The sequence below is a fragment of the Stegodyphus dumicola genome, chromosome 1 (genome assembly GCF_044657685.1).
Source record: "Stegodyphus dumicola isolate Sdum_Otavi_A_Nest chromosome 1, ASM4465768v1".
Lineage (NCBI taxonomy): Eukaryota > Metazoa > Arthropoda > Arachnida > Araneae > Eresidae > Stegodyphus > Stegodyphus dumicola.
The window spans coordinates 194542476-194563028 of record NC_140768.1 but is presented as its reverse complement, the minus strand read 5'-3'; positions in this window follow the sequence as shown (position 1 = coordinate 194563028).

Genomic DNA, 20553 nt, shown 5'->3' with positions numbered 1-20553 from the left:
TTCGTCGAAAAACACGGAGAGAATGTCCCAGGTTCTTTTACTGGAAGTATGAATCAGAGGCAAAATGTCCGTAGCGTTCCAAAACAATCTTCCGTCATCCACATAACAGCGAATGCTCACAAACTCATTATATAAAACGCGGATCATCATCTTGAGTAGAAATATGAATACGCACAGCAGTCTCTCTCTCTGGGAAATAGAGTCTGTCTTCCACTCGCCTCTCTATATATACGAGAAGACCACGTGATGGGCGACGTGACGGTTGACTTCTAGAAAAAAAAAATCAACTTTGTCTACCTCTCTCTCTCTATAACCTTCTATTTTTTTTCCTAAAGAACACCCCGTCACCTTTTCAAAGGTCATGGGATTGAGAGGAACGAAAGAAAAAAAAACAACCATCCTTTGTATACTACCTATGACCTTCTCCTAGAGACCCCTGTCATTTTCTTCTCGAGAGCTACGTTATGAAAGCTTTTTTTTTATTCTAGAGTTTATCAACTTTGTAGACACATGACCCCGTCACCTTCTCAAAGGCCATGTCGTATGGAATGGGACCCTTTTGGTTTTTTCTTTTGAGAAAAGAAAAAATAAAACAACTTTATAATCATCTCTCTATGACCTTCACAAACACTCATTTCGTTATCATTTTTTTTATTTTAGAATTCATCAACCTTGTTCCTCCTCCTCCCCTCTCCCTCTCTCTCTCTCTGAGGAGTCTATATAAACGGATCGCCAGCGAGCTCTTGTTCATATCAGACGAGTGTTTCGCCTTGAGAACGGAAAAAAAAATACAAAAGCCATGCTGCTCAAACTGGAATATAACGATGACTATTACGTGCACGCGTATGTGGATCTAGGATTCCTGTACTGGAATGCCAAAGATATCTTGACTCTCTTGCCTACGAACGTCTCGCATACGACGAGTGTTCTCCAAGTCTTTTTTCCTAATCGACACCATTTTCTTCGACTAGGCGATTTGGACAACTACTCCAAAGAATGGGGTCAACCGAACCAGATTGTCCTCACTTCGAATGAAGCGGCCTTCGTCGCTTCGAAATCCCTGCATAACAAGTCGCTCTTCCCTTGGATGTGTAAAATATTCATGAGACCTCTGACGAAAATTGAGGAGGACAGGGAAACGTATATCACCCTCCGAGAGACTGTGCAAGACGAACAAGAAAGGAAAAAGTGTCCTCTCTTTTTTATCGCTCAATTCGGGATCCATCATCTCCCCAAAATCATCCAGAGACATCAAGCCTTCGTTGAAAAGTATCAGAAAGAGGACGATGGTGATGGTGATGATGATGATGATGATGATGCTATATGGTCTCCAGTCGCTTAAGGAAGGGGAAACGTTCTCCGCTTTCCCTATTCCATAGACTGGAGAGTTGAATCAGGAGACCAAAAAAATGGGTCTTGTAAGGAATGAGTGCATTTCAAAATGCATTCGAAAGAAATTTATCATCTCCTGTCCACCCAAAAAGAAACTATGTATTTTTGTTTTTCTGGATGCGGCCGAATTTGTAGATGAATCGTCCAGAAACCGGCCCTCAAGCCCATTTTCAGACTATTTCTATACATATTCGGTCATCAAGATGGTTCGGGGACGACTTTGTTTGCACATCATCTCTATATAGATGGTGAAATTTGTATAGCCATTTCTAAAGAATCTCAGAGAAAACTAAAAGCGAGATTGCAAAAAAAGAAATAGCCTCCAGTGAACACAATTCCAACGACAGTGGATAGGAAAAGTGAAGAGTTGAAAGTGAAAGTCGAAAAACGAAATGGGATCGGCTAGGAAAAATTTCTCAGAGCTCAGAAAAAAATTCTGAGATGTTAAAAAAAAAAAAAAAAAAAAACTTTTTCTTAATTTTTATCATGTCTTCTAGACATGATAAAAATTAACTCACCCCCCTTTTGTCTGGGAATGTTGTCTCCCACTTTCTAAAAACAGACCATGACTCATCCTTTTAAATTCCAAGAAAAGACTGGGTTCTAGTCTATTTTTAGAAACGGTGAGACAACATACCCAGACAAAAGGGGGATGAGTTAATTTTTATCATGTCTAGAAGACATGATAAAAATTAACAAAAAGTATTTATAATATATATTATATAATATATATATTATATAATATATATATTATATAATATATATATTATATATTTTTTCTTTTTTTTTCTGACTCAGAATTTTTTCTCGGCTCTCAGAAATTTTTCCCAGCCGATCCTATTTTGCTTTTTGACTTTCACTTTCAATTCTTCTCTTTTCTATAAAAGTATTCCACGTTTTTGTTCAGAATAATACGGGCTGTTGAAAAGGCAATATGTCTGGTCATCAAGATGGTCCGGGGACGACTTTGTTTCGACTCCGCCCCCCCCTCCTAGCCCATTTTAAGTATATTTCTATACAAATTCGGTATAAAATTGTCCGGGGACGACTTTGTCCGGAGACGACTCTATCCGGGGACGACTCTGTTTGGACTCAACCATGACGTCATTTTAATATAGTGGAATGTGTATAGAAATAGTCGGAAAAAGGACTCGAACGCCCGTTTTCAGTATATCCCAATACAAAATTGATTGTCCACAACATAAAAAAGACATCATTTTTTTCTTGGATAGAGCTCCATTTGTATTAGAATATACTGAAAACCGACTCGAACGCCCGTTTTCAGTATATTCCAATACAAAATAGGGCAGTCCACAACATAAAAAAAAGACATCATTTTTTTTCTTGGATGGAGCTCCATTTGTATTAGAATATACTGAAAACCGACTCGAACGCCCGTTTTCAGTATATTCCAATACAAAATAGGGCAGTCCACAACATAAAAAAAAGACATCATTTCTTTCTTGGATCGAGCTCTATTTGTATTGAAATATACTGAAAACCGACTCAAACACCCGTTTTCAGTATATTCCAATACAAAATTGGCTGTCAACAAAATAAAAAAAAAGACATCATTTTTTTCTTGGATGGAGCTCCATTTGTATTGAAATATACTAAAAACCAACGTGAACGCCCGTTTTCAGTATATTCCAATACAAAATTGGCTGTCCAGAAAAAATAAAAAAAAGACATCATTTTTTTCTTGGATCCAGCTCCATTTGTATTGGAATATACTGAAAACAACGTGAACGCCCGTTTTCAGTATATTCCAATACAAAATTGGCTGTCCACAAAAAATAAAAAAAAGACATCATTTTTTTCTTGGATCCAGCTCCACTTGTATTAAAATATACTGAAAACCAACGTGAACGCCCGTTTTCAGTATATTCCAATACAAAATTTGCTGTCCACAACATAAAAAAAAGACATCATTTTTTTCTTCGATCCAGCTCCACTTGTATTGTAATATACTGAAAACCAACGTGAACGCCCGTTTTCAGTATATTCCAATACAAAATTGGCTGTCCACAACATAAAAAAAAGACATAATTTTTTTCTTGGATCCAGCTCCACTCTTATTGAAATATACTGAAAACCAACGTGAACGCCCGTTTTCAGTATATTCCAATACAAAATTCGCTGTCCACAACATAAAAAAAAGACATCATTTTTTTCTTGGATCCAGCTCCATTTGTATTGAAATATACTGAACACCGACGTGAATGCCCGTTTTCAGTATATTCCAATACAAAATTCGCTGTCCACAACATAAAAAAAAGACATCATTTTTTTCTTGGATCCAGCTCCATTTGTATTGAAATATACTGAAAACCGACGTGAATGCCCGTTTTCAGTATATTCCAATACAAAATTGGCAGTCCACAAAATAAAAAAAAAGACATCACTTTTTTCTTGGATCGAGCTCCACTTGTATTGAAATATACTGAAAACCGACTCAAACACCCGTTTTCAGTATATTCCAATACAAATTGGCAGTTCACAAAATAAAACAAAGACATCATTTCTTTCTTGGACCGAGCTCTATTTGTACTGAAATATACTGAAAATCGACTCAAACACCCGTTTTCAGTATATTCCAATACAAATTGGCAGTCCACAAAATAAAAAAAAAGACATCATTTCTTTCTTGGATCGAGCTCCATTTGTATAGAAATAGCCTAGAAATCAGTTCGAACGCCCGTATTCAGTATATTGTAATACAAATGAAATGACATGAAAAATGCAAAAAGAGGAAAAGTAGCCTACCTTGACGGAAATTCTATTCCAAAAGGGGAAAACTTCTATCCAGGTGGGCCCACAGCACGGCCGGAACTCAAGCGAAACTCGATAGGTTGAAATCGATCCATTAAATAACATTCTTAAAAAACAGTAAAGTTTTATTCACATCTAAAACTCAAGCGAAACTCGATAGGTTGAAATCGATCCATTAAATAACATTCTTAAAAAACAGTAAAGTTTTATTCACATCGAGTCGGCTGGGAAAAGTTTCTGAAAAATAAATTACCCCCCTTTTTAGTCTGAAAATTTGAAAATTGATGTCTTCAATTTTCGAAAAATTGAAGACATCAATTTTCAGACTAAAAGGGGGTGAACTTTTTTTTTTTTTTTTTTTTTTTTTTTTTTTTTTTTTTTTTTTTTTCAGTTAGAGAAATTTTTCTCCGGCTCTCAGAAATTTTTCCGCTCTCGACTGGATGAATAAAACATCCCCGTTTCTTTAAGAATGGGCTCACTGTTAACTATTTCAGCATTCGACGTTTCGCGTCCAATAATAACTGCCGGGTGTTCAAGAATGCAGATGCACCTACTAGATTTTCTACAGAGAAGCTTGACTGGATGGAGAGAGTGGATAACTTTTTCCAAGATTCTCGACTTTGGACCGTCATGAGGTAAAGGATCTTTTTGTTTTTTTTTTCTTTTAAGAAAATTTATGGATAGATTCATTTCTTTTTGAATGGACCTAGAAAAATAGGACAAAGTTCTTTTCCAAGATTGGATGAGAGAGGGACCCAAAAAAATGGGTCTTGGAAGGAATCGAATACATTTGCACTCATTCCTTCCAAGACCCATTTTTTTGGTCTCCTGATTCGTCTCTCTCTCTCTCTCTTCTCAGTCCATTTCCATAAATATAGGGAAAGCGGAGAACCTTTCTCTACTTATTTCTAAAAAATCTTTTCTTTATTTTTTTCTCCTGAGTTTATGTATATATCAATTTAAATACTTTTGAGAACGGTCATCCCAATTCTCTGTCGTCTTTTCGGTTTCATCGTCCCAACACTCAGTGGACATAGTCTCAGTAGATTTTGGAGCATGAGTCGTCTGTTCATTGTCCCAACACTCAGTGGACATAGTCTTAGTAGATTTTAGAGCATGAGTCGTCCGTTCATTGTCCCAACACTCAGTGGATTTTGTCTTTGGATCCTCTGAAGATATTTTGGGGGTCTCATGAGATTCTTTGGAAGGTTCGTCCCAACAGGCTGCTGGATCGTAATGGGGAATATTTTCAGGTATCTCTCCCCAACCCTCCGTCTTCCTCGAGTTATTGGAGGAAGTTGACGACAAAGAAGAAGAGCCCATCAAGTTTAAAGGCGTATGCTCATCCGGATGTTCCATCACTTGGAAACAGGACAGATTATCCCATTTCTGGATGAGGTTATCGTACGCTTTTGGGGACGGATCCTTCTCTAACTGATCGTAGGCCTTATCAAAAGCTTGCAGAGGATTGTCTGCTTCTTCCTGAATCCTCTCCTCTTTCTCCGTTCCGTCTGGATAGACGTGATTGATATGAAAATCTCCTTCCATAATATGCCATCGATAGTTGCGCACTTTGTTTTCGGCACAATGGAAATATTTCATCCTTTGATGATGTCGGGCACATTTTTCCCGATACTTCCAAATGATTCCATCTGGCACATAAATTTCCGTCACGGGTTTTTGATAATCCAAGGCTTTAGCAAAGAATTTAGCTTTCTGACATCCCACCACATAAATCGTGGAGAAGCTGTGAGTGAGCGATTGGAGAATGCGTCCTAAATGGTTGTAGGGAATATGACCCTCGTTCCAACGAAGTCCGTGCCGGTTTCTCGTCAGCCAGGCATTCGTCTTTTGGTTTTTTTCATTCAGTTGGTGGAAGGGGTCAGGAGGAGCAAACGTCAACGATCCCACGGTCAAAAAATCTTTTGTCGCATAGCCCAATTCTTTTAAAACGTAGGTAAATTCACCCTTCTTGTGGTTGTAGGACTGGAAACCCTCTAGATCGAGCACGATAAAGTTTTCTGAACACGCCATGGCGATGAATACGGTGATGTCTTCCACAAACAGGAGCAAAAAAAAAGAATCGAAAAGGTATATATGTATAACAGGGAAGATCTAGAAAGGGGTGAAAAAACAATAAAACGTTTTAGAGTCGTCGTCTTGAAAGAGACATTTTTCTTTTCAAAGGGTTAAGAAGTTTCAAAGTTTCAAAGGTCTTTTTAAATGAAGTTATGATTAAACCATATTCGTAGGACCAAAGGGACTTACCAGCTCAGTTCACGTCTTCTTCTGTTCTCTGAAGAAATCTCGCGGAGGATACACACTTTTATCCTCGCGCGACATCTGTCGGGATCGCGACCCCATCTAAATGTCAGGGTCATTCCAACCTCTTGAAAGGATCGGAATGAAAGAAACACTTTGATAAAAAAATATATTTATGAAAAGATATCTGAGGGTCGTCAGAACATTTTCTCTCCCCACCCCCCGCCTATTTCAAAAAAAAAATAAAAAGTCTTTCTTGGATCGCGTCAAGATTACAAAACAACTCACAGGACTTGTTTATCTCGATCTTGTCAGAGTCACCGTTTCACATACGAAGATGGATGGACCCTGAACTTTAGACATGATAAAAATTAACTCTACCCGCCTTTTGTCTGGGAATAGGGTCTCACCGTTTCCAAAAAATAGACCAAATCCCATTCTTGGAATTCTATTCTTTAGGAAAGGAGGAGTGATGGTCTATTTTTAGAAAGTGTGAGACAACATTCCCAGACAAAAGAGGGTAGAGTTAATTTTTATCATGTCTAAGACATAATAAAAATTAACAAAGAGTTTTTTTTTTTTTTTTTTTTTTTTTCTTTCTTTTTTTAAAAGGTTTAAAAATTTTTCTGAGAGAGCTGAGAAAGATTTTTCCTCCCAATCTTTTTCGACGATGAAAAGGGAAAAACTACTGATCCGATCTCCCTACGCTTTAGGGAAAAAAAAACCAAAAAAAAAATACTTATGAAATATTCATGTGTTGAAATTGGCTATTCAAATAAGTGACATTTTGTTTCTCATTGGAACTGTTCAACGGCGAGTCCATTCGTCTCATTCTTTGGGGTAGGGGATGAAAGTACAGCGGTTTGTTGAAATCGATGATAGTTTCCTCTTTAGTCGGCGGAACTGTAAATCTATCCCGTCTTAACTCTTCTAATCTCTTTGAAAGTCTTTCCACTTGCTCTGCTAAGGTTTCCTCGGTACTCATGATCTCTCTTAGTTTAGGGAAGTCTTGACGTATTGGCTAGAGAACAGAGGGTTTTTTTCTCTCTATACATATATCATGTGGGAGCGTGTAATTTATAAATCCTTGTGAAATATTTCTACGTCTTGTGTAACTTGGAAAATTCTTCTTCTTCTCGTCGATTGGGGTGGAGTTATGGAAAAGAAATGGGATTGGAAAGAAATCAACATATTACAAAAAAAAGGAACTTTTTTTTTTCTATTTTTTTTTCTCTAGGGATTTACATACCATTTCATTCATGAACATTCAAGGGTTCTCTCCAAGACCAAATTTTAGAAGAGGACCACAAAGAGTACACTTGAGGATCCTCTTTCAGGTCTAGGTGAGATAAGGGTTGAGACCAATATTCTTGGGTCTCTAAAGCATCCCAACTTAGACATTTATTATTATTATTATTAGAAAGTTCATCCTCCTCCTCCTCCTCATCGTCGCACGAGTTCTCCTGGGGAGATTTTTCCGCCTCCTCTTCGACAGCTTTGCTCTCGGAGGGGTAACAATGTAATTTCCGGAAAACGTAACTACCCTCCATCAAATGGTATCGAAAATTTCTCACCTTATTCTCGGCACAATGAATCATCTTTTGGAAATATTGGTGTCGCGTGCATTTCGACTTGTTCCGCCCCTCGGTTTTCCCTGGGATGTAAAACTCGTAAACGGATCGCTGGCAGAGCTTGCTGAAAAATTCGGCTTTATCGTATCCATTGACGTAGATCACCTCCACATTTTCGGTCAGTATTTTCAGGATCGTAGGAAGATGCTCGTAGGAAAGACGACCCTCGGTCCATTGCAGACCGTGTCGGTTATTTGTAGTCTGGTTGACCACAGCTTGATTGCGGGACGATAAGTCATCGTAATGGACAGGAGGGAGAAAAATCATGGATCCGCATAAGGTTAAATCGCAAGTGATGTAGCCCAGTTCTTTCAAGATGAAACATATATCTCCCGTCTTTGGATCATAACAGTGAAAGTATTCCATGTCCAGAACAATGTAGGAATCTTTGAGAGGTTTGGTACTCAAAATGTCTATCTTCTTCAATTGAGGAAAAAAAGAAAACAAAATTCTCTCTCTCTCGCTGTGTGTCCTGAAGGAAAAAATGGATAGCGTTCTCTCGCCGTCTCCTCTTTTATATATATAGAGAAAGAAGGTTGCACGTGACAGGTCGTATGAATTCTGGGAAAGGTCACATTCGTATATATATATTTGCTTTTTGAATAATATCGTGCGTATCTCAATACACATCCATCATAATAATAATAAAGGTCACCTTGGAAAGAAAAAACATGGAACTCGTGCTCGACTTTGAAGGTTTCTACGATTCTCAAGGAGCCTTTATTGTGAAAGAATTGGCTTACGTCACATTGGACGGTACTTCTCGAGGGGTATTTGTTTTTAAACCCCCGTTTCCATGGCAAATGCTCACCGAGAAAGAAAAACGAACCGCTGTGTGGGCGAGTGATTATTATCACGGCTTGTCGTGGTACGAAGGAGAAATTCCGTACAGTTATTTTTCATGGGTGTTAACGATGTTGACGGAACCTTTTTCCATGATTTGGGTGCGAGGAGAAATGAAACGGCGGTTTTTAGAGAAATGGTTGCAAAGATCCATTTATTGCATTTCGGGATCGACGCAAGAGATTCTCAAATACAATGGGATTGAACACATGAATTGTCCTAACCATACAAAAGGTTTTTTCCATTGCGCTCTACAAAAAGCAGTTCGGTATCATTATTATTTAAAGACACAGAGAAGAAATTCGCAAGGTCGATCCTGTACAATTCAATCTTGACAGAACTCATTAAAAAAAATACATATATCATGTTACTTCTTCAACAGCATAGATGGTTCTGAAGCGAAACTTGGAATTTTGAAATAATAGATCAGGGAGAAATCATTCTTAAAAAAAATGGTAAAGTCTCGAATCGGCTGGGAGAAAAAAAATTTCTCAGAGCTGAAATAAAATTCTCTAATGAAAAAAAAAAAAAAAAGAACTTTGGTTAATTTTTATCATGTCTTAGACATGATAAAAATTAATGACCCTCCCTTTTTGTCTGGGAAGGATGTCTCACCCTTTCTAAAAATAGACCATGACTCATCCTTTCGCTAATGGCAATCATTCCATGAATGAATCACGATTTGTTTTTCAAAAGAGTGAGACAACATTCCCAGACGAAAAGGGAAGAGGGTCGTTAATTTTCATCATGTCTAAGACATAATAAAAATTAACCAAAAGTTTTTTTTTTTTTTTTTTTTTTTTTTGAGTTGTAGAATTTTTCTCAGCTCTGAAAATTTTTTTCCAGCCGACTCAAGACTTTACCATTTATATTTACGAATAGTCTTTGGATTATTTATTTATTTTCTTTTAAAAAGAAAAATTCTGAGCTAGACCTATCTATTGGCTTAACATTCTGGTCATAGAAACAGTCTAGAATCTCATTTTATTTTTCGAGGCTAATGCACGGGTTCTCCAATCAAAAGGGTTACTATAAAGGGATTGGTTTGAATGCATTTATCTGCAAATGTTGTAGGATTCTGTAGTTGAGAAGGGGGTATATTATTATTATGATGATGATGATGATGATTGTGGCAGATTCGTTTTCTACATGGAAGTCTAATCTCCTCCGAAGACCTTTTCTGGGGATCGTCGATAGATGGTTTTTCAATAGGAATCGTTTCCCTCGGATCCTCAAGAGATAGAGGGGGGTCCTGTCTTGAGACATGAAGCGGTCTCTCCTCCTCCTCCTCCTCGAGAAGTCTTGAGAAATGGAGAGGATTTTCGGTTCCCTTATTCTCGAGGGGTCTTGACAAATTGAGAGGTCCCTCCTCTTCGAAAGAGAGAGAAGTTTTGGTTCCCTTATCCTCGAGGGGTTTTGACAAATTGAGAGGTCCCTCCTCTTCGAAAGAGAGAGAAGTTTTGGTTCCCTTATCCTCGAGGGGTTTTGACAAATCGAGAGGTCCCTCATTTTCGAGGGGTCTTGATAAATGGAGAGGTTTTTCATCTTCGAGGGGTCTTGATAAATGGAGAGGTTTTTCATCTTCGATGGGTCTTGAGAAAGGGAGAGGTTTTTCATCTTCGAGGAGGTTTGACAATGGGAGAGATCTCTCCTTTTTGAGGGGTCTCTCTTCCTCAAGGGGTTTTGAGAAAGGGAGAGGTTTTTCATCCTCGACGGGTTTTGACAAACGGAGAGGAATCTCAACAGGCTTCTCCTCATCCCCATCATTATCGAGGAGGATGAGGATAGGCTTTTGGAAAGGTTTTTTTCTTTTTCTTCTGAACAGGCTCCTCTTGATGCTCGGGGAGAGGGATGGGGTAGTTGTTCCACCATTCTATTTTTTCTTGCTCGAGGATTTTTTCAAAAGTCGTGGCCTCTCTATGATGAGACGAACGAGGAGAGTCCTCGAGAAGAATATAATAGGTATTTTTCCCAGTCTTCTCGATCGAGAGAGGTTCGTGCAAACATTTGTGCAACCATTCACTAAAATGAACGAGAATCCCTTTTGTCTTCTCAAGACGATCCATAATCCTATTCATTTGCGAGACGGTTAGAAAGTGGGACGTGTAAAAATATTTGGCTTGTTTCATTAACAAAATTTGTGCATCCAAAGGTGGAATGTCACGAGCCATCAACACGTTTTCGTCGGATAAAAAATTCGTCCCGCATCTTTTGATAACTCCCCACGGTATAATAACCCGCACATTTTGAAAAATCGGAGGCTTTCAGGTAAACGACTCCTTGGATGATATAAAAGGAAAGATCAACATATTTATATTTGAAAGGAATACACGTAGTGAGCTGGGGATGCCTCCTCATGATCCACTTGGACAAAAATACGACTTTGGGGCTCTCCCCTTTTATTTATAGAGAGAAAGAGAGTGTGACCTTCCCTTCCCTCCTCCTCCTCTCTCTCTGCTTCCTCTATCTCTGGACGTCCTTCGATTGGAAAGGGTGACTTTGAAAAAAAAAAAGAAGGTCATGGTTGGATAATTTTTTGTTTATTAAATTATTACTTTCACTTCCTCATTCCCACACACATTCATCTTTTTAAGAAAAGAAAAACAGGTCATGGAGATAAGATTTCTTGGAAAGAAGAGAGAGAGATAGAAACAAAAAAACAAATAAAACGGACGTCATAGAGCCTCTATGTGTGTCTGTGTGTGTCTATATAGATATATAAAAAGACGAGAGTACTGGGCGAGATCATTTCTTTTCCATTGGGAGCCATGTCGCTATTAGACGTTTTTCCAACTCAACGGATTTCGAACGGGGAGGATTTGAAGACGCTAAAGCAAATCTCCAACTTGAAAATGTTTTTGGCGTGTCATTGTGCGACATTTATTCCGCATTTACCACCTCATCAAGCGATCGTTTCTTTCAACCAAGATGTCGAATCCTCCAACCTGCTCGTTCAGAATATATACAGAAATTTATTCGAATCGCAACAAACGAAAGAGGAATCTCCCTTCTCTTGGAATCGGATGGATCGAGCTTGGAGACGGCCCATTCAAACAGACCGGCGATATACAGATCCGCGCACGAGTTTTCGGTGGAAGAATATTTTTCTCACGAAACGATATTTTACGTTTGGAGTGAGAACGACGGCTGAGGACGAAGTTCATATTGTTCAGACCACAGCCGCTCCTCTCGCCTATTACGAATCATCGTCCCCCAATCTGAAGGAAAGAAGTTTTAAAGTCAGTGACAGGATGAAATATAAGAAATATATTCTAAGACCTTTTCAAAACTATGTCGTTCCCCCGAAAACGCAATATCTCATCGTCACAACCCAGAAGAGTCTCTTTCTCGTCGATCGGTGCTCGTACTCGCTTTGGAAACAATTGAAAGAGGAGATTTCTTTCCAATCGCCGATGATGTTTCAAGAAAAAGAAGAAGAAAACCCTCCGCCACCTTTACCCATCCCTTCCTTAGATGATAAGAGGAGCTGGACGAAACCGTTATTTCCCGAAACAAAATCGACCCGGCAACAGAATGAAATTGAAGTCATCACAATTGAAGATGAGGAGGAAGAAAAAAAATTACCTCTTAAAAAACGGTCGACTTACCGGAACCTACCTGGCGTGCAAGATCCGCTTCAGAATCCAGAAGCTTCCTCTTCTTCTTCCCCGACTTGTTCAAACAGGCAACCTCTTTCGGACTCCTCACAGACAGAACCTTTTCCAGTATCCTCTTCTTCTTCTTCTTCTTCTCCTCCAACCTGTCCCGACATCGTAGAGGTAGAATGTCAGACGGGTCCACAAGCTTCAAAAAGTCCCGACATCGTAGAGGTAGAATGTCAGCCGGGTCCACAAGTTCCAACAGGTCCAGAAATCATGGAGGCAGAATCACAGCCGGGTTCACAAGTTCCAACGGGTCCAGAAATCATGGAGGTAGAATTTCAGCCGGGTAAACAAGTTCCAATGGGTCCAGAAATCATGGAGGTAGAATCGCAGCCGGGTCCAGACATCCTAGATCCCTCCACTCATCCCAAAGAGACTCCAAGTGTTTCAAGACAGCCTTGGGAGGATCCAGCCCTTCCCGTATGGAATGATTATATGGCCTTACAAAATTCGGTGCAACAGGAAGGAGAAGAAAATAATCATACGGATGGGTGGGTCAAAGACTGTTTAGATCATTTAACCTGGAATGAAATTGAACTGTTATGGAATTGCATTTCTGAAATCACATCGGAAATGGGATAAAAACCAAAACAAAAAAAAACAATTTTTTTTAATAACAAATGGGAGGAGGGTCATGATGTCAATTTAAAAAAAAATATTATATAGAGTCCAATCTTGGTGGTTCACTTCAGTTTTCCAGCATGAGGTGATCCACGTTTCCCGAAATATGGATCCCATTCCAAGAGAGATTGTGTAGAGCCTTCACTTCAGTTCTGTTTTTTTTTCCTACCAAGAGGAGAGGGTCCCCAAAGGGCTACCCATGTCCAAAGAGAGAAAGTGTAGAGCGTTCATTTCAGTTTTTGTTTTCAAGTTTAGGGGAGGGAGGTCTCAAAATGACACCCCCCCCATTTTCAAAGAGAGATGGTGTAGAGCGTTCATTTCTGTTTTTTTCCAAAGTTAGGGAGTTTTCAAATGGCTGCCCATTTCAGAGAAAGAGAGAGAGAGAAGGTGTAGAGCGTTCATTTCAGTTTTCCAACATTAGAAGGTCCCAAAATACCTTCTGAATTCAAAGAGAGATCGTGTAGAGCGTTCATTTCCAGTTCTCCAAGATCAGAAGAAGAGGGTCCGCTTTCCCCAAAAGGGCTTTCCGCATTCAGAGACAGCGAAATGCAGACTTCAGTTTTTCTCCCTCCCCAAGAATAGAGGGTCCCAAAATGGCTTCCCATTTCAAAGAGAGAGGGAGAGGCGTTCATTTCCATTCTCCAAGATAGGGTCGTCTGCTTTTTCCCAAAAGGCTTCCCAATTCAAAGAGAGAGAGAGAGTAAAAGGGTGTGTAGAGCGGTCATGTTCATTCTCCAAGATAGGGTCGTCAGCTTTTTCTCAAAATGGCATCTCCCCATTCAAAAAGAGATCGTAACCAATTTTTTCCAGTTTTTTCCAAGATGGGGGGGGGAGAAGAAAACCTAGGATGTAATAACACGACACAGAGAGAGAGAGAAAAAAAACGCCATCTTGTCATTTTCTGATAGGGTACCGGTGTTCGAATACTTTTGTGACCGACTGTCTGATTATACTGGGAGAACCATAAAATCGGAAAAGCGATGGGTTTCACAGTTAACGAGGCAATCGAAGACAGACTGGGAAAGAGAGATCCTTTTTTTTAGCTGAGAAGCAGATTGCCCTGGAAATCCGTGACTCTGACCATATAATTTCTCCATAGACTCTTTAAACGGTATTCAGGAGACATCCTCCATGAGGAAAAAAAAATCTCCCCTTCCCCTTCTAAATCGACTGGAAGAATGAGGTGGAAGAGATCCATCCACGAGAGATCATACTCTTGAACGTCAGACAAATATGAAGTCGAATAGCTTAAACAAAAAATGCTTGAAAAGTCATCGAGTCTCGAAAATCTAGGTCTCTCTCTCTGAAGGAAATGAGAAAATGGGAATCTGCGTTTTTATTCGTAAACGGCTGACATTCATCTGAAGTGACACTCGAAATGTTTAAATAGATAAACGAGAATCCATTCTTAAAAAAAGGACGTTGTGTCGTCAATTGGAGAATCGAGTTGGCTGGGGAAATATTTTGAGAGCCAGGAAAAGAAATTTTCTAACTCTAAAAAAAAAAAAAAAAAAAAAAAAAAAAAAAAAAAAAAAACTTTTTGTTAATTTTTATCATGTCTTTAGACATGATAAAAATTAACTACCTTCTCCTTTTGTCTGGGAATGTTGTCTCACCGTTTCTAAAAATAGACCATCACTCATCCTTTCTAAAAAGAATAAAATTCCAAGAATGGGTTCTGGTCTATTTTTAGAAACGGAGAGACAACATTCCTAGACAAAAGGAGGGTAGAGTTAATTTTTATCATGTCTATAAGACATGATAAAAATTAACCAAAAGTTTTTTTTTTTTTTTTAAGAGTTAGAGAATTTTTTTTCCCGGCTCTTTAAATTTTTTCCCAGCCGACTCGATTCTCCATTGACAAGACAGCGCCATTTTTTTTAAGAATAAACTCTCGCTTATCTATTTAAGCATTCCCAGTTTGGCTTTAGATGAGTGTCAGCCGTTGAAGACGAAGCATCCTGTCACTTGGGAGAGACATATTTTGAGGAGTCAACATGTTGTGTGGACCGTTGAGATCGATTTTTCTCTTCCCATTGTGTGGACATTGTTGAGCGTTTTGTGAAGCTTTGAAAGAATGGAGGGGTTTTGATAGAGAATATTTCTTTTTATTGAATTTTTTTTAAAAAAAAAAAGATTTAAGATTCACATTTTATAACAGGTTTTACATGGAAAGAATGTTTTTCTTCTAGTTTGACGACTTCTTTTTCTTGGGAGATGTTTCTATTGGAAAGATGGAAGGAAAGACGATTCCCACATTGAAGAAGGTTCATGAGAAACTCGTACGGATCTTGGTTCTCTTCTCGAGCCGAAATATCATACGGAATCCGGGACATGTTTTGCAATCGTTCCAGCTCCTCCTCGTATTTTTGCTTGCTCGCCAATTTCATGCGGGGACGAAACTGGTCCAGAATATACAATCCCTGGGGTTGAGTCACTCGAGAAAAAGCGACATATTGCTGAAATCGATTAAAAGGTCCGTGCATGTAAATTGCGATCGACGGAAAGTTGGCTCCTTGGGCTTTATGAGCCGTGATCGCTTCGGCTAACATCAAAGGAAACTGTTCGCGATAAAATGCGAGTGTTTTCGTCGAACAGGTGTCAATACGAATGGAGACGCGATCGATACGAGCTAGACTATTCGAAAATTGCAGCCAGACACGCGTCACAACTCCGTCTTCATCCTGGTCTATTTGGTGTAGTGTTCCAATTGCTCCATTCATCCATCCTTTGGATCTGTCGAGCGTTTTAGTCAATTGATATCGCGCTCCTCTTTGTAAATGGAGGACGGATTCGAGATTCGCCATCTGAGATCGATGTAAATGTTGACTCCGTTTCATCATCCTCTTCCGCAATTTTTCGCTCTCGGAATAAATCACGTCTCGAGCCAGACACGAACAGTACGTCCCTCGGGATTGGAGACGTTTCATATTATATTTCTCTGCATCCTTGCTCGAAAAACAGAGAATAATAGCTTCGCGAGGAATTTCGTCGAAACTGCGAACGCGGGACTGGAAAAATGCCACATCGTCCGGTTCTAAAAAGTGATTTCTCGTTAAACGATCGAGTCTTTCCTCGTAATCCAGAGAGAATCCCATGCATTCGACTAGTTCATAGTAGAGCGTGGATTGAGGCGTCCACCACCCTTCAGAATAAAAAATGGGCATGTCGCGAATCGGTTGGAACTGCTGCAAATCTCCAAATTTAATCATATGCACATTCCCAAACGGTTTATCCGGCACATGACACAATTGTTGAAGTTGCTGGTCGAGGCGCGAAAATAAATTGGATACAATCGTGGAAACGTCATCCAAAATCACCATCCGTAAAGGAGTATACAGGGGTCTGTAATAGTCTAAAGTCTCTTGGGTCAGAGGTCGAACAAAAGTCCCGTTCATTTGAAGACGCAGGGCATGATGCAAAGTATCTCCCGTAATGTAAACCGCTCCTTGAGCACTGAGTGCGAGTTTGAGAACCGAGCACGCTTCGCTAAAAAGAGGCGTTCGAATCAGAGTTTGGTATAAAGCTTGGATCAGGAAAGATTTACCCGTTCCGGCAGATCCTTGCACAATAATATCCAGAGGAGGGGGACGTTTTGATTCAGGTAACGCGTAATAGGTGTACAAACGGACGAGAACGTAGATCAGGAAATTGTATTGCTCTTTATTACATTGTCGAATACATTTTTGATAGGCTTCTTCGGACCACATATCCTTATACTGCAAATTCGTATACCTTTCCCACTGCTTGGGAGGAAGATGTTTCTTTCGCGGTCGGGAGTTCTTTTTAAGAACAGCATAACGTTCCTTTTGAAGTATTCGTTCTCGCTCTCGATTAGCTGAATTGCTTCGCCAGCGTCGTTTCTGTTCACGCATTCTTTCCCTAAGACGTTCTCTACTGGATAGGCTCATCGTGACACCACTCAAAAAGGTGAAGTGTGTGTATAGAAAATCACTTCCTTTAATTTATATACATATAGTTTTTGAGGAGGAGGAGGGGTGTGTGTGAAATGACCTCGTCTCGATACGAACCAATAGCACTTCGAGAAGACTTGGAACGAGATAGGTTTCTTAGAAAGAGAGAGAGGGACACAAAAAAATGTATAAAAAATCAGAATGATTTATCCGTCGACCTCTGGGCTAAAAGTAAACAAACAAAATTTGAAAAGGTCAACGTGAACTCACTGAATTCATCTTAGAAATCAGATAGGAAAAAAAAATAAGGGTACCCATGTTTCCTCTTCAACAACATAGACTCATCTAAAACGAAACTCGGAATGCTTACACAAATAAACAAGAATCCATTCTTAAATTAAAAAATGGGGACGTCTTATCGATCGAGTCGGCTGAAAAAAATTTCTGTTACTCAAAAAAAAAAAAAAAAAAAAAACTTTTGGTTAATTTTTATCATGTCTCCTAGACATGATAAAAATTAATGAACCCCCTTTTTGTCTGGGAAGGATGTCTCACTCTTTCTAAAAATAGACCATCACTCACCCTTTCCAATAGCAACAATTCCAAGAATGAGTCATGGTTTGTTTTTTCGAATTTTCGAATGGGTGAGACATCCTTCCCAGACAAAAAGAGGGGACAGTTAATTTTTATCATGTCTATAAGACATGATAAAAATTAACCAAAAGTTTTTTTTTTTTTCAAAGCTTTGAAAATTTTTTTTCTAGCCGACTTGGATGGACAAGACATCTCCGGATTCTTTCTGGAATGGACTCTATGATCTATTTAAACATTTCGAGTTCCGAGTTTCGCTTCAGTTGAGTGTGAGCCGTTCAAGAAGAAGAAACCATCCTGTGAGTGGAGAGAGAGAACTATTCCTTTTTCCATTCACCCGTTGTGTTGAACCGTTCAGATATTTGCTTTTATTAATATTTTTTTTCCTAACCCACCCGTCTTTAAACAATGGAATAGTTTGAAAGGGTCAACCCATTTTATAGATATCAACCTCATACCCTCATCTCAACGGGTCTCGAGTGGGAGGAAGGAAGGAGCAGGCGACGAGAACTAAGCATGTCTGTTTATCGAGTAGACGCATCGGGGAAAGAACGATACCCGACCGACCCCCAACATCCTCATTACGAATTATACGTTACGGATCCTGAAGGAAATCCTATCTTGGCTCGAGACAAAAACGGTCATGAGTATTACGCGATAGATTTAAACGGAAACCAATACATTTTAGCTCCTCGACGGTATGCCCGAACGGCTTTTGGACGAGAATACTACCCGAAATTTCAAAATGGGGACGAGTATTCGCTTTATACGTCTGTTTTATTCCCTTATGCCAAAGACGAATCGGGGCATGAAATGTATCCTAAAAAGGCGGATGGAGTCGAATATTGTTTAACGGCCGGCGATCGAATTCGTTATGCTCGCGATGCTTGGGGAAACGAGTTTTATCCTCGAAGAGCGGATCAGCAAACGGAATACCTCTGTGAAGAAGTGGGGTATGCGAAAAGAGCGGACGGATCCGAAACGTATCCTAAATTTTATATCTACACTTCTGGTTAAGATCTCTCTCTCTCTCTCTCAAAAGAGAAGAAAATAATAAAGAGTGTGTTACTGCAATGGAGCATTCTGACGCGGAACCTGTTTCGTATTCCATTTGGTGTGTGAAATGCCGAACCAAGACCGATACGGTCGACGTCCACTATCGCATGTCGAAAAATCGACGGCCGATGGTCACGGGAAAATGTCAGGCGTGTGGAACCAAGAAACAACAGTTTATTACAAATGCTTCCGTTCCACCTGGAATTCAGTTCCTGGATGAGGAGGAAGAAAAAGGAAAATGTTCCGAGTAAGAAGAAACAAGTATATTCAAATCAAAAATTGGAAAAAGATGGATCTTACTATTATATGCTCTCCTAAAGCGGGTGGTTCACCTTTACAGTTTGGCATACAGACGGATTCGCATAATCCGATTCCAAGACTCGTGAATTTTCCTCAACCGGCAACTCCACCCTTAGATACTTCTTCTTTGAATGAGTTTTCTAGCATTCTGAAAGAATATCTAAACGTCGTGAGAGAATTGATTCTTCCCCTGCATCGAAATGTTGAAGAAAAGAGCTCTGAATGTGGAAGCAAGGACACGGATCCAAAGCCAAATTCGGAGGGTTGAAAGGGATAGGTGAAAGTCCATTATTAAAAAAAAAGAAACAATGGTCATGTCATGTCTTGTCGATCGAGTCGGCTAGAAAAAATTCTCTAGATGACATTGAAAAAAAAAAAAAAAACTTTTGGTTAATTTTTATCATGTCTTCTAGACATGATAAAAATTAACTCTCTCTTCTTTTTTGTCTGGGAAGGATGTCTCACCCTTTCTAAAAATAGACCATCAGTCACCCTTTTTCAAGGCAATTATTCCAAGAATGAGTCATGATCTATTTTTAGAAACGGTGAGACAACCTTCCTAGACAAAAAGGAGGGACAGTTAATTTTTATCATGTCTAGAAGACATGATAAAAATTAACCAAAAGTTTTTTTTTTTTTTAATCACTTAAAAAATATTTTCCAGAGCTCTGAGAATTTTTTTTCCCAGTCGACTCGGTGATCCAAACAACAAGACAATCAAAATTGTTTCTAGAAGAAACTCTCGCTTCTCTATTTAAACCCCTCGCGTTTCCAACTTCACATCCGTGTGTGCTGTGCACTCAACCTAGAATTGCGCTTCTCCTCCCTCCTTTTTTTTCCTGAGCTCTTAGCATTTTTTCTCAGCTTCATTTCCATTCTCCAGGTTTCTGTCTCCTACACTGAAAAATTTCTAAATTTCTCATCACTCGGAGCTTGGAAATCTGTCATCAAAAAAAACATGACATAGCTCTGCTTTCAAGAAGTCGGTTTAGATTCGTCAGGATCATGGCTGATTTTCCATGACGGCTCTCCAACCGCAATATTAGAGTTTGAAAGGAATAAGGTAAAAAAGTTCGTCCTAGATATCCAACGAAACGTAAAAAGAGCGACGAGGATCTAAAAAAGCTACGACCCTTTCCAGAAGGGGAGGGAGCAATGGATATTCAGGTGAGTCCACAACATGGACTGCACGAAAATGAAACGACTTCCGCAGATAACAGAATGTTCGAGATGTCTCTCGTCGATCAAGTCAGCTGGTAAAATTTTTCTAAGAGCTGAGAAAAATGTTCGCATACCTTCACAGAAATTTTTATCATGTCTATAAGACATGATAAAAATTAACAAAATTTTTTTTTTTTTTATTGCTTAGAAATTTTTTCTCCCCCTCCAACCAACTCAATGGACTAGACGATGAGTTTTTAAGAATGGACGTTTTGTTATTTATGCAGATATTCCGAGTTTCGCGTCAGGTAAATGCGCGCTCATCTTAGATATAATTCCCTTCAGACA